Genomic DNA, 13951 nt, shown 5'->3' on the forward strand with positions numbered 1-13951 from the left:
CAGTGGCAGGGCTTTCAGTCTTTCCAAGTAGGTCATGTTTTGGAGGCCCTGAATTTTCTTGGTGAGAAACCTCTGTGGTCTCTTCAGCTGGTGCAGGTGTCTGGTGAGGTACATGCAAAAGGGAGCATTGTACTCTATTAGTGTTCTGATGAGGGTCAAGTACAGAGGAATTATAACATCCTTAGTCTTGGATGCGATGACCTTACTTATGAGATAAGCAACATGGAAGGCTTTCTTTATCACAGTGGACACATGGTGATCAATGTTTAGATTGCTATAAATCTGCATTCTCAAATCTTGCAACACTGTATTTGAGTTTAGGGAGGTGCTGTCAATATTGTAATTTGTTGGGACATCTTATTTGCCAAAGGGGATAATAGTGCACTTTTTTGCATTTATTTTTAGTCCATGGCTTTGGCATCAATAATTTGTCTGTGTTAGTCCCTTTTGCAATATGTGTGATGATATGAGGTAGTGCCATCTGTGCCAGGGAGAGTAGGGCAGTGCATGTATAACATATGCCAGCATAGCTAGCTGGAATTTTGTAAAGAATTTTATGTATTTTGACTATCACACTGATTTGTACAGATGCTTGTATTAAAAATGTATTTGTAAAGTTGCTTGTGTTAAAAATGCATCAATATCATATATATACATGTATGTCAGACAGTATTATTACAAATGCTTAAATGTATATGTTTTAACAGAGAATTCTGGAAGGGAAGAGGTTAATCAAAGTCCAGCTAATTTTGAAAAACGGGTTGAAAATTAAATGGGTTGGTTTAGGCCATAAATATTTTATCTTTCAGGTCTGATTGCAGCCAGAGACAAAAATATCTGGGAAAACCAGAAGTAGGAATTTTGCTGTATTGTCCTTAGTGGTGAACTAATTAAGTTTATGAAATTGTTTTATAGCTTTTAGATGCTGCAACAGATCTTAACAAAGCTAAGTGTGTATTGTAGCAGAGTCAGGTGACCAGATGTGAAATCATTCTATAACAAGCACTGAAATGATTCTTTAGATATCAGTGAAAGATATGATGGAACTCTCGCAGCAGCACTTTGTTTTTCAGAACTTGACAGGAAAGATCTCTCATAGATATCTCAGAGAACTTCGCACCTCATCTTGCCTTGCTGTAGTAAGCATCTCATGCCTCATCTTGCCTTGCTGTAGTAAGTAACTTAACTAATTCTTTAGTCAGTCAGGAAAATATAGTGAGATTAATTAAGTACTGTTTTTCTGCATCTGTGTGAATCTGTCCAACTGTTTTATTTTTATATCTCCTATGATTGAAACTCTGGTGATTATTGTAAATAGATTTTCAGTATTCTCATGTTTTCTATTTTATTTTTATTATTAAATATATATATTTTTTTCATTGTGGCTGGTCTTTTAGAGAATACTTTTAACATCTTAAGAGTACTTATGCTTATTTTATTGACAATGTGGTCACTCCTGAAAGCCTTGATGCATTAATGAATTGGTAAACTCTTTCATTTGTATTAGTATTAATTCTACTCAATACAATTAGGTACCCTTATAAGAGCCTTATAGTAGTTGACTGGTGTCAGCTTAATTACTTTATAGTCTGGGTAGAGGGGCACAGCTGGTAAATCTGTGCCAGCCTGTTCAAGGTGTGTGTGTGTGTGTGTGTGTGTGTGTGTGTGTGTGTGTGTGTGTGTGTGTGTGTGTGTGTGTGTGTGCGCGTGTGCGTGTGTGCGTGCGTGCATGCGTGCGTGTGTGTGTGTGTGTGTGTGTGTGTGTGTGTGTGTGTGTGTGTGTGTGTGTGTGTGTGTGTGTGTGTGTGTGTGTGTGTGTGTATACAAAAATCAAATATTCAAGTGTGTATGTGTGTGTGTGTGTGTGTGTGTGTGTGTGTGTGTGTGTGTGTGTGTGTGTGTGTGTGTGTCAGCTACATGGAACAGGGACACAGGGTTCCAAAGTAGTAAGTGTGGAGTTTTCTTTGGGACCTGGAGAGAGACAGATAGTTCAGCCCCAGGTCTATAATGTGCTCCCTGTGTGCTGTTAAGGGAAATTGTGCTTGGTGCAGAGAGATGCATCTGAAAATACTGTCTGTATCCATTTTTGCTCCTAGTGGCCATCCCTCATCAGTGTCAGTGTTAATGATTGAGGGTCCTTGACTTCTGGCCCAGAGATGGAACCATCACAATATAACATCATTTGGGGACTCAATGATTGTGCCCAGTTTGCAATCATCAGCGAACTTGGTATGCTTAAGAGAATACTAGGCTAACTGCTCTGAAGAGCTACTATAAGCCTAACCAATAACCCATGACCAGTATCAAATCCTGTACCTTGCATCTATATGGTAAATAACGTAAATATTACACCAAACCTACAAGATGGGTATCACAAGCATCTGCCTGACAAATACTATACTAGTTCCTTGATGTTATGCTGCAACATGGAGGAACATATGTAGTTTCCAAGGGGGCACAGAGGAATGAAACACAACTATGCAGGCATTCTATGAAATAATCTACATCCCTGAGGTTATAGAGGCAACAAGATGTAGTCACATTGCTATTAGGGTTCTACCTGGTCCACATATACAAGGGTACACCAGCTGGAAGGATTTACAGTCCATCACCTGCCACATGGTGTGCAATGTATACAGTATTATGTGAAATGTCTCTATACACCATCCAGGTAGTTCTGACAGTTCTCACATCTGGCAAATGTCTGACCTCTACCAATGATTTGTGTGATTTGACTTCCCACAGGGAAATCTTACTAGCAATGCCAGATATGCCCTGGAGCCTTGGGTCATGACAGACTCGCAACTCACCAAGCATGGCTGACATAACACTGTACAATCACAGATCCACAACATCATTTAGAGTGTGTTTGGATTAATAAAGACTCATTTCTGCTCCCTAGGTTCCTTTGGTGGCATGCCACAGTATGCTCCTGAGACCGGATGCAAGATATTTGCTGTCTATGCAATTGTGCACAATATGGTGGCAGTTAGACAGCTAACGTAGGGTTTTCCATAGGAGGGCCAGACAGACCACAGCTACAGGCAGACAAGGTGCAAGCTGAGGAGCTATCAGGTGAACAAGCTGCAGGGAAAGACCATGCAAGACAGAGGCAGGCAAAATTCCCTGCAACACTGGCAAAGAGGTAGTGCTTACTTCTTAACTATGGGTCAGATTAAACACAATAAAGTTAAGACTGATGTATGTGGGCTGTGCAGTACAGCTGAATGACTGACTATACTGTGCATCAGACTTAACCTACTCACATAACACAGCAGTAAGGGCAGGCAACAGTAGTCATCGTATGCAAGGTGAGGAGGGGCACAGTATCAGGGATTAGCAAAGGGTATAGTGGTGGGGGGCAAATGATGTGGAAGATTGTTTGATGTAGCCAGGAGATTGTAGTGAGATGGATGTACTTTGCAGTGACATGGGGAAGTGTTTCTGACAGCATGTTCAACAGAATGGTCAGAATGGGTTCCAAGGGACACAGCTCTTGCAGATGTGGTTGAACTATATGCATATCCATATATGCATGTGGCAGGTATTGTAAGACCTCAGTTGGGAATGATGCAGACCATAAATGTCTACAGACATGGGTGTGTCCCCTCCCTAGAATGGCACTGACACTATTGCCTGCTGACAAGGATGCAGTGAACCATTAGACTGTGACCATCTGTTGTGCCATGTGCCTGATTGCCATGTAGTCCATGTCTACATAGGCAGACATGTCATGAAACATCAGGCATGCTAAAAGTTAGTGGTGTGGAGGAGGTAGCAATAGCTGAACTTGACCTACCATGCTTGTGGGGTGTGTCCCACAGTGGAGGCAGGTGACACTGACTATGAGAACAGAAACTGCCCTGGCACATATAAAGAACCACCCATGTGCCCAGAAAACACACCAATTATATGGTTGACATCCTCACAAATGTTATTTCCCCTAGCTACACAGCAGACCATGGTTAGTCATACATGTCTATATGGGGACACTGGGGTTCATCATGCTGCCTGTTGCACATTGCTGCATATCATATGACACCCCAAGTGTGTCAATGGTACCATTGTCTTCTACATTGCAAACAATTAGGTGGCCATGATTTCTGAAGTTACTAAGTCTGGGAGAGGTCCTGTGTGGTTCATGAAAAGGATGAAAATCTTTCTCTTCCTCTTGCATTAGGACCAGTGTCAGCATCTGCTGGAAGATTCCTATGAGGGCTCCCAATACATGGTGGAAGTCTGGTGCTGCCACACACCACCTGATCTGGTGAGCAGTGCCAGCATTATTACCATGACCTAAAGAGGTACCTCAGTGACAATTTTAGCCAATGGAAGGAGGAGGTTAAACAGAGGAAGTCAGAGTTCTACAGTAAAATGCAGTGAGAGGTGATTACTTGTACATAGGTAGGCATTCTTGTTCAGCTATATATCATTTTTCTGGTTCATGGACATTAGTTTTTGTTTTCTATTTTTCAGCACCTGGTGAAATACAGGAAAATATTCTGATACATAAGAGGTGTCAAGCAAGACTGTCCAGATGCTGGGATATGTATATGGCATTGATGTTATCATTGCATATTTGATAAACACCTGCTTCACTGTCTAATGCTTGTATTGCTGCTAATTATTTTAACCATTATTTATACCTTTGCATTACTTTTTGTGTCACATACCTTGTCAATGCAGGTTGAATTGTTCTACTGCCCATCCCTCCACAAAGAACTCCTAGCACTGAGGAGAGGAGAAGATGGTTGCACATTGATCAGCAGGTTAATTATAGCTCTCTCAGTGTGTGAAAACAGGAACTTTGGAAAATAGCAAATAAAAATTATCAGTTTGGATACTTTTCAGTTACTGGCTAATCAGTATGCTGCCTGGATATCAGCAAAGAAGAAATCTGGAGAAAGTAAGAGAAAATCAAGTAGAAAAAGAAAATAAAAACTTGGGTGGGAAAGAGTCTTGTAGTTGTTCAGTAAAAAGCAGTTCAGGTTTCAACTTTAGTACAGGAGATATCTTCCATTAATTTAAAGGAAAATGTTAAATGCATTCAGACGTTTTTAAAATAAGTGAGGCACTGCAGGAAATATAGTCAAATTACAAGGCTGAAAAAAATAGAAGCTTTAAGTAACTAGTCAGATGAGTTCATACATTTGAATAAATTGGTGGCTTAAGTAAAGGAAAGACTGGCTGAATATAAGGCTTCTCAAGAACTGTTTCAAAAAATAGTAGAGATAAAAGACAGAGAGCACTGAAAACCTAAGATTTTCTGCTAGACCAGTGAAACTGGAACTGCATTTTTATGAAAGTACATAAAAGCACCTGGTCTGGTATTCCACAATAGAATTTGTTAGCTGAAAGGGCACACACTGTGTATGCTCCAAATGTGGCTATGAGAAAGCAGCTAGGACACATAGTAGCAAGGATGCAGTCATATCAGCAGATGGCAGAAGGGTAAATATTAAAAATTGGGGACAACAGATTATTTGTGGAAAATTATTATTCTCAGTACACCAGACAAATGAAAAGTGAGTTTACCTTTGCAATCAGGGGATATTGAGTGGTAGGTGTGAGATTTTGTATAAATACCACCTCAGGCAGTGGGACTTACCTGGTCAGCAAAGGATAAATAAAAATAAAACATTGTTCTATTCAGCTCTTTTTAAAATATTTTTGTCTATGAGGCTCAAAGGCATTTTTTGATGCAGAACAGACTTTCGCCTCACAGTAAGACACTGTGCGGTTCGACTCTCAGTTAGAACGTCTTCTGCGTGGAGACATGCGTGAATGGACATACCTTCATTGAAGGTTGTGTGTCAGGGCTGGCAACTCGGTACATAAAAATCAACTGCCAATCATTAGCGGACCGGAGTTCCGCTGTGGCGACCCCTAACTGGGAAAAGCCGAAAGTCACAACAGCAGGCTAAGGAGGAAATAAAAAAGTTTACCCAGCAAAGAGTGATTCAACAAGCTGAAGGGGACTCTGCTTTTATTCGACTGAGAATAGCAGAGCCCATAAAGAGAACTTGTCAGTGAAATCTTTTTCCATTGTTTCAAAGGAAAATGAATGATAGAGGGAAAAAGGGACCTGATTAGAAAAATCAGGAGTGCCTTGCACTTGAATGAGAGACTGGTGCTGGGTGGAGGAGATGAGGAGGAGAAAGGCTAGCAATAATGAAAAGGTAGGAAATAAATGGAAGAATAGTAAATTGTCATTTCTGCAAGATGCAGTCTCTACATGAGAACTGTGCTTCTGCAAGAAGAAGTGGCCAAAAAATGACTGGAAGTATTTTGACTGTACTAAATTGGTTGGAGGGGACTCTACAGCATAATTGCCACTTTGTCATTATTGTTGTGAAGGACAATGAAGGCACTGAATATGCAAATGTAAGCAATAAAAAGTGTTTTAGTAAATGTGTATAATAAAAATCTTGAAGTAAACTGCATATTAACATTGTAAAGTAGTTCTGTATAATGTGCAGAGGTGTTTTATGCACGAGAAGGGAGGGTCTCATCCGTGACTACTGTTTAAGTTAGTGAAATTAAAGAAAGTACTCCTTCCTGATTACAATGTATCCAAGGTTTATACTGTAAAAAATAAAGGCTGGATATAAGCAACATGATATTGTGATCTTGGACTGCTTGACAGCAGAAGTAAAAATTGTATTTTATATGTGTATTAGAAATAAATTATCTTGTTTTATACACATGTAAGTGTAGATTGATATTCTTAATTTAAAGAACAGAAAAAGGACTATGAAAACAGACTAGACAACAGAAAACATGAAAAATGATTATTTAAAAAGAACTGTCTCTTAGACCAGTAAAGCTAGTAGCAGATTTTTTTTTCTATTATCAAGAGCCATCAGCTGGAGATAGTGAGTCTATAGTTGTGGGCAATTAATCATAAAACTCATTTGTATAAGAAACATCTTGATTAGTATTTAAAGGAGAACTGACAAGCAGTTCAGTGAAAATTAAAGTTTAATACTGAGAAAATGCCTTTGGAGATAGTTGCACCGCTGATAACCTTAGTACTGACATATTAAATAAAACAGTGCATTATTTAGTTTACTCATTTAAGGATAGCCAGTGCACTTTTTCTTAAGGCTAAAATAAGTTAACAGAGAGCATGCAAGCTATTTTTCTCACCTGCAAGAGAACTAGAATTAGGATAAGGACAGAAGATATCTGTGGAAGGAAGAACACAGGCACTAGACTGTACTTTCAACATGATTAAACCTAACTATAGCACAGGTAAAGCCTGTGGGTGTAGCAATCCATTTTTGGAAAGTATATAGAGTTTGATGTGTTTGCTGTGAGATAAAAGGGGTTGGAGCTTTCAAAATGAATTTATTTTCATATTTTTTAATGTTTTTATTGAAGCAAAAGTGAGAAATGCAGAATGATTTAAAGACGACAACTAATGACTGCATACAAGATTAGCTTGCAAAGCATTAATTTGTGGACGTAACTTGTAAGTTGGAAATATCTGTCCAAAGGAAGTGCCATATCCAGAATAATAGCTTCTTATCAGAATGCCTGGCTTATCAATTTTACCATGGAATGTCAATTGCATTGCAGGTAAAGGAAAGAAAAGCAAGAGTACTGAATTATACTAAGATTAGGGTGCAAATTGCAACGTTACAGGAGACACATACATTTGGATAAATATGAGCATGTGAATCAGGCAAAAAGGACTTCAGAATGGATATTCAGCAGAGCATCAGGGACAAAGGCAAGGATGAATAATAATACTGATTGAAGGAGGTTCTTCAATATTTCTAGAAGAAGAGAATGAAGACAGTAATGGCAGATTTGTGATAATTAGGGTTTACTGCTAGGGAAGGGGGATTACACTAGTATGTATTTGTATTCTACCTATTACGGAGCTTGAGAGAACATCTTGAGAAACAATTAGATTTCAATAGGGAATGTTCTGAAGAAATATTCAACATTATTTTGGAATGGATGATGTGAATTTACTAAGAGGAACTCAGCATTTATGTATTATTCCCTGAAGTATAAGAACCTGGCTAGAATGGATAGAAATTGTATTTCACTGGAGTATATATATATATATATATATATATATATATATATATATATATATATATATATATATATAATTGAAACCTTTGAAACATATCCAATTACTATAATAATGAGATAATGGCGCTTTCCTACGTATTTATTAAAAAAGATTAATGTAAGGAATAGGCAATGGAAATTATTCAAGAGTTAATAGGAAGACAGACATTACTTCAGAAGGGATGGCTAGGAAGTAAAATAAACTAAAAATGAGTTTTAAAAATGTAGTAGAAATAACCGAAAAAGAGATATGTAGAAAAAGTAATAAAAATTAGAGGGGTTGTCAAAGGATAAAGTATTGCAGAAGGAGGAAGGGAGATCTCACAGAACAAGAGGGTGAGCAATTGCTGAGTGCTAAATGTTTCCTTAAGAGAGTATTTGAATAGTATGTATTAGTTTAGGCAGGTTTCTGATAAGCAAGTACGTTTTGATAATAGCTCTTAGAAAAATGACTTAGCAGAAAGTAGAAAGGGTTGCAGCCAAACTTAGGGAGCATATGAAAGAAAACTAATCAGAGCTCCTACAGTGTATTAGAATATTTTGAAAATTCTGTGCAAATCTGTCTAAAGTTGAGGAAGGGGAAACAAAGAAAAGGCACAAATGGAAATATTTATGGAAGACTTAACTATGCCAAGGTTAGTGGAAGATGAAGCTCAAAATGAATAGTTAAGATAGGAAGGGGCGGGGTGAGATAAAAATGGTGATGTTTAACCAATCAATAGGAAAGTCTACAGGAACAGATGTTATTCTTGTGGAAGTGTGAAAGTGTGGACGGGAGAAAGTGATAAAGATCTAAAAGGTTTTATTTAACAACAATTTAAAAGGTAGAACAGTACTAGCATCTTGGAAGAAAGCTGACATGGCTATATTACCCAAAGAAGGTAAAGATTCTTCAGGTCCAGCTTCATGTAGTCCAATTTCAATTTTAAACTATGATTATAAAGTATTTATGTCTCAACTAGCTATGAGAATGGCAAAATTGTTGCCATAATTGATAGATATGGATCAATGTGGTTTTCTGGAGGGGAGACAAATATATGAAGAAATTGCATAGAGAGAGAGCTGACTTTTTGAATGGTCAGGTGTTCATGTGGCCGAGAACTGCTAAACCGGCCACACAGTGGAACAATACTACTGTAATGAACACTGAAATAATTGATCCAATAACTTTAAATATCAATAAAGAAGGCGTTTTGCAGGTTACAAAAAGCTTGAATGCTAAAAACCCGCAATCGTCATCTGAGGGGTGTGACCTTACGACTACAGGGCTAGGTTGTATTCTGATTGCTTCTGAAAGTGTAACCGTCAAAAATAGAATGGTTACTACAAAAGTGCAAGTACATAAAGGAGCAAACGGAAGCATACAGAATGATTTTGATGATGAACTTACTCCTACTACCCCTTTTTTGGAAGGGGCTCGACCAACAGGCTTACAATTTCCGTTACCGACCAGGAGTCGGTCGAACAGCAAAGGAAGAGGTCAACAGAGCCAGTCTCAAATAAGGGGAAAAAGCACAACCAGGCAGAAAAGGAAGCAAATGGACAATATGGTGAGTCCTTACACCATAAAGAAAGCGTTTTTAAGCAACCAAAGTTAGTTTTAAATTTATCACATAATTCTCTAACGTATAATGAACTTAAGGTTTTAGAAAAAGGTTTATCATTTATTCCAACAATGGACTCTGATATTACTGAAGTAGTTTTGGACATTAAGATGTTTACCAGAAACCTTATGTTGAAACTGATGTTCTCTAATAACAGCATGAATAATGATTTTGTGTTTAGCAAACCTAGTTGCTTTATACCTGTTATGAATCCACTGATTACTGCATTTGAAAAAATATGTATTGATGAGGTCTATAAGAAATTTAATGAACAAGAAGTGTTGGGTAATAAAAATAAATGGCATAATTTATCTAGGGATGAATGTATTGCCTTGAAAAATTTAAAAACTAATGATTCCATCATGATACGTCCTGCAGATAAAGGTGGGCCCATAGTGATTTTTGATAAGGATGATTATGATAAAAGAATGTTCCTTCTCCTAAGTGATAGAACTTTTTATATACCTATCACTTTGTTAAAAGTGAATAAAATGATTAAATATATCCATGACCAGTTAAAGTTCTTGGTAGGTAACAATATTTAATCTGGAGCATTTCTCCCCAGGCCTCCACTGAAAACAGGTTCTGTGGAACCTAGTCGGACTTTCCCGGTCAACAAATGATAAATAAATAAAAATAAATAAAAAAAATAAAATATGATCGATGATAAACTTTTCAATATTTTTTATTGTCAAACCCACAATCCCAATAATACAAGGGTTACCTAAATTGTATAAGAATTTAAACAATCCTCCAATGCGACCAATAGTGTCTGGTAGGAATTGGTGTACAGAGGCGATTTGCATCTATTTGGAAAAAACTATGAGAATTCTTATTAGTACTACAGAACATATTCTTAGGGACACAACAATTTGTTAAGGATTTATTTAAATTTCAGGAATTTGATATGAATAAACAGGCATTATTGGTCACATTTGACGTCTCATTATTTACAGTTATACTTAATGAATATGGAATAAACAATATAGCCGATTTAATGTACAGCAATGGTAAATATGATTGCAATAAGGTGTACCTGATATGTAAATTATTAAATCTGGTTTTGGAAAATAATGTTTTCACATATAACAATGAGATTTTTTGGCAAAATCAAGGCATTGCCATGGGAATGTCTTGTGCGAACAGCTATGCAAATGCTGTAATGCTGAAATGGGAGAGGGAATTTCTGATGAAAGATGAATTTGTAAATGATGTATTATTTTACCGTAGATTTGTAGATGACCTCTTTATGATATGGAATGGCTCTATTGAAAAGTTGCATTTGTTTACCGATTATATTAATAGCTCTACAAGCTTTCTCAAGTTTACGCTGAAAAAGAAGTTAGTTTTTTAGATGTTTCTATTAAGCGGACTACAGATGGTGATTTGAGCATTAAAATGTTTAAGAAGGAATACTATGTTAATAACCTCCTCAGGAGGGATAGCATGCATCCTCAGTTTATTTTTAAAAATGTAGCTCAGAATCAAGTTTATAGAGCCTCTAGACTTAATGCTATGGATGAAGCATTTGCAGCACAGCTAACCATAGTGGAAACTGATTTATTAGAAAGAGGTTATGATAGGAAATGAATCAACTCTAGTATGAATGCAGTAAAAAATGTGAGACATGCTAGAGCAAAACCCTACTTTTCTAAATCAATAGAAAGTAGTGTTAATGATCAGGTTAGAAAAACACAAGCACTCAAACCATGTTTTAGTTATTCAAGGGATATAATGTGTTATACTGAAATTATCAATAAGCACTGGAACATTTTGACTTCGGATAAGCAAATTAATAAATTGATAGGTGCTTTTCCAGAATTTACTTTTAGAAATAAAAAATCACTAAAAAGACAATTATGTGGTCCCAGAAATATAGATATACTAAATAAATATAAAGGAACCAGACCATGTCTTAAGTGTCAATATTGTAAATACATAAATACTGACAGTGTGTTTGTGCATCCTGATACAGGCAGATGTTTTAATTTTAATATTAGTGCTAGATGTGATTCTTCACATTTAGTTTATTTAGCTACCTGTAAAGTATGCAACAAGTTTTATATAGGCAAAACAGATAGATTATTAAAAGATAGAATTAGAGAGCACATTTACCATATTAAAAAGGGAAGTTCCTTTAATGCTTTAGCTAAACATATAAAATAAACTAGTATAGAGCATCAGTTCACTTTTAGAGTGGTTGATAGGTATTTTGAAAACATAAGGGGAGGTGACACTATTGTACAAACTGAAAATTTAGAATTAAAATGGATAGTTAAGCTAAGAGCAGTTTATGGACATGGTCTAAATGACCATGTGCCTTTGAAACCATTCTTAAAAAACAGAGCCCTATGTAGGTAGTTATTTAATAGTTGAATTGTAGGTAGTATATGTATTTATTTGTTATACAAGGATTTACTGAAAATGTATCTATATTTATATGTGTATAAGGAAATATTTATGCATTATTACTATTCATGGTTTTGCGTGCATTATAAAAACATGAATATGAGTTTTTATGAAATTTTATATTTTAATTTTATTTTAAGTTTTGTATACCTTTAAGCTCTATATTAGTTCATTGAGAGTTAATTGAGAGATGCTTAGTATAAATATGGGTGTGTTGTTAGTTTCTGTATACACCTGAAGAAGCCAGTTGGTGAAAGCGCTTGTGTGTGTGATCTGTGAATAAAGCTTTCTGGAAGACATCTGCAGCCTGCCTCTATTCATATATATCGTTGGCTTTATCTTATGTACTTTGAGGTACCTGGTTATCCTAGTGACTTTATTTTGTGTGAGAATTATTCTAATTCACTTAAAAAGTCAATAGAACAACAACTTTTGCATCGACATGCATTTTCTGAACTTTATGAGGTATTAAACTTTAATGGCAGGTATTACTGACTAACTATAATCCTCATTAATTTACCAGAACAAAATCAAACATTCTATGAGTGCCAGGGCAAACATATGATGCAAAATCAGGGATAGATAAGATGTATTAGTGATCTATAGGTAGTGTAAATAGCTAAAGTGTAAATTAAATACTTCCAATTTTAACTTTTAACAAGTTAAAAAGAAAATTAAAAATTTAAATTTAATAACATTTAAAACTTTTATTTTAACAATTTTCACTTCAAAATGTTGATTATTGGTTAAATGCATCCAGAAATATGGACTGCACCACATTTTTATATCACTAAGAAGGCTTAAGTGGAGCTAGATTTAACTGGACTGGCTGCTTACCTACAAACCATAATATTTAGAATATATACTCTGGCATGCCAAACTCCTTCTTGAACAGCCCACAGACCACCACTCTTTGAGTTCTTTAAAGCTACATAAGCTACTCAGTAATTCAGTTTCCTTTGGAAGTTCAATAAAAGCATCATTACTCAAAAAGTAATTCTGTGACAAATATGAACTGCTCCTCAGTCATACTCCATTAAAACTGCATGACCTTTTCCTGGAGTTCCTTGAAAATAATATACTCCCACCTCTTTTTCCCAGATTCACACCTACCTGCTTATTACTAGTGTGCTACATGGTGGGTTTCCCATATTCAGTCCATATTCAAAGTAATAAATCTAATATGGGTCTATCTGTTGATTATGAGTATGGAAACATTACAACAGTCTGATGGGCGAATGTTCAAAGCTATTATAAACTGAAGGCCATTTTGGAAATTAGCACCCATATAAAATATAAACATTTCACACATTACATTCACCAGTGCACGTAGTAAAACTCAGATTGGGAGCACTGAGTCTCTTGTTTTTTAAGAGTTTACCCTTTCTTCCAATGTTGTGTGACCTTGGAAGTAGTATATGTAGAGATCAGGGTGTGAAGAAGATCCTTCACATCTTGGATACAGGGGGTCTGTGCTCCATGCAAAAATGTTGCATAGAACTTTGCATATTGTTGTGTGATTATGTCACTAATAAGTCACATTTAGGTGTGGGTAATGCAAGATTTACCCATGGCTGCTGTGGTTTGACCATGACAGCAAAACTATTTGTTAACTCAATAAGCAGCGAGGATCCCATTCCTTGTAGTACATGGAAACTTTTCTTCTTTGCTTAGTCATTGACTTTTGCTTCCATTTTACATAGCACGTCATGTAAATGCATACTGCTGTAGTCCCATAATGTAGTTAGGTAGGGGTTTGAATCCAGCACTTGCCAACTGTGTGTGTGTGTGTGTGTGTGTGTGTGTGTGTGTGTGTGTGTGTGTGTGTGTGTGTGTGTGTGTGTGTGTGT

The sequence above is a fragment of the Protopterus annectens genome, chromosome 13.part0 (assembly GCF_019279795.1).
Source record: "Protopterus annectens isolate FY-2018-M chromosome 13.part0, PAN1.0, whole genome shotgun sequence".
In the NCBI taxonomy this organism is placed as follows: domain Eukaryota; kingdom Metazoa; phylum Chordata; order Ceratodontiformes; family Protopteridae; genus Protopterus; species Protopterus annectens.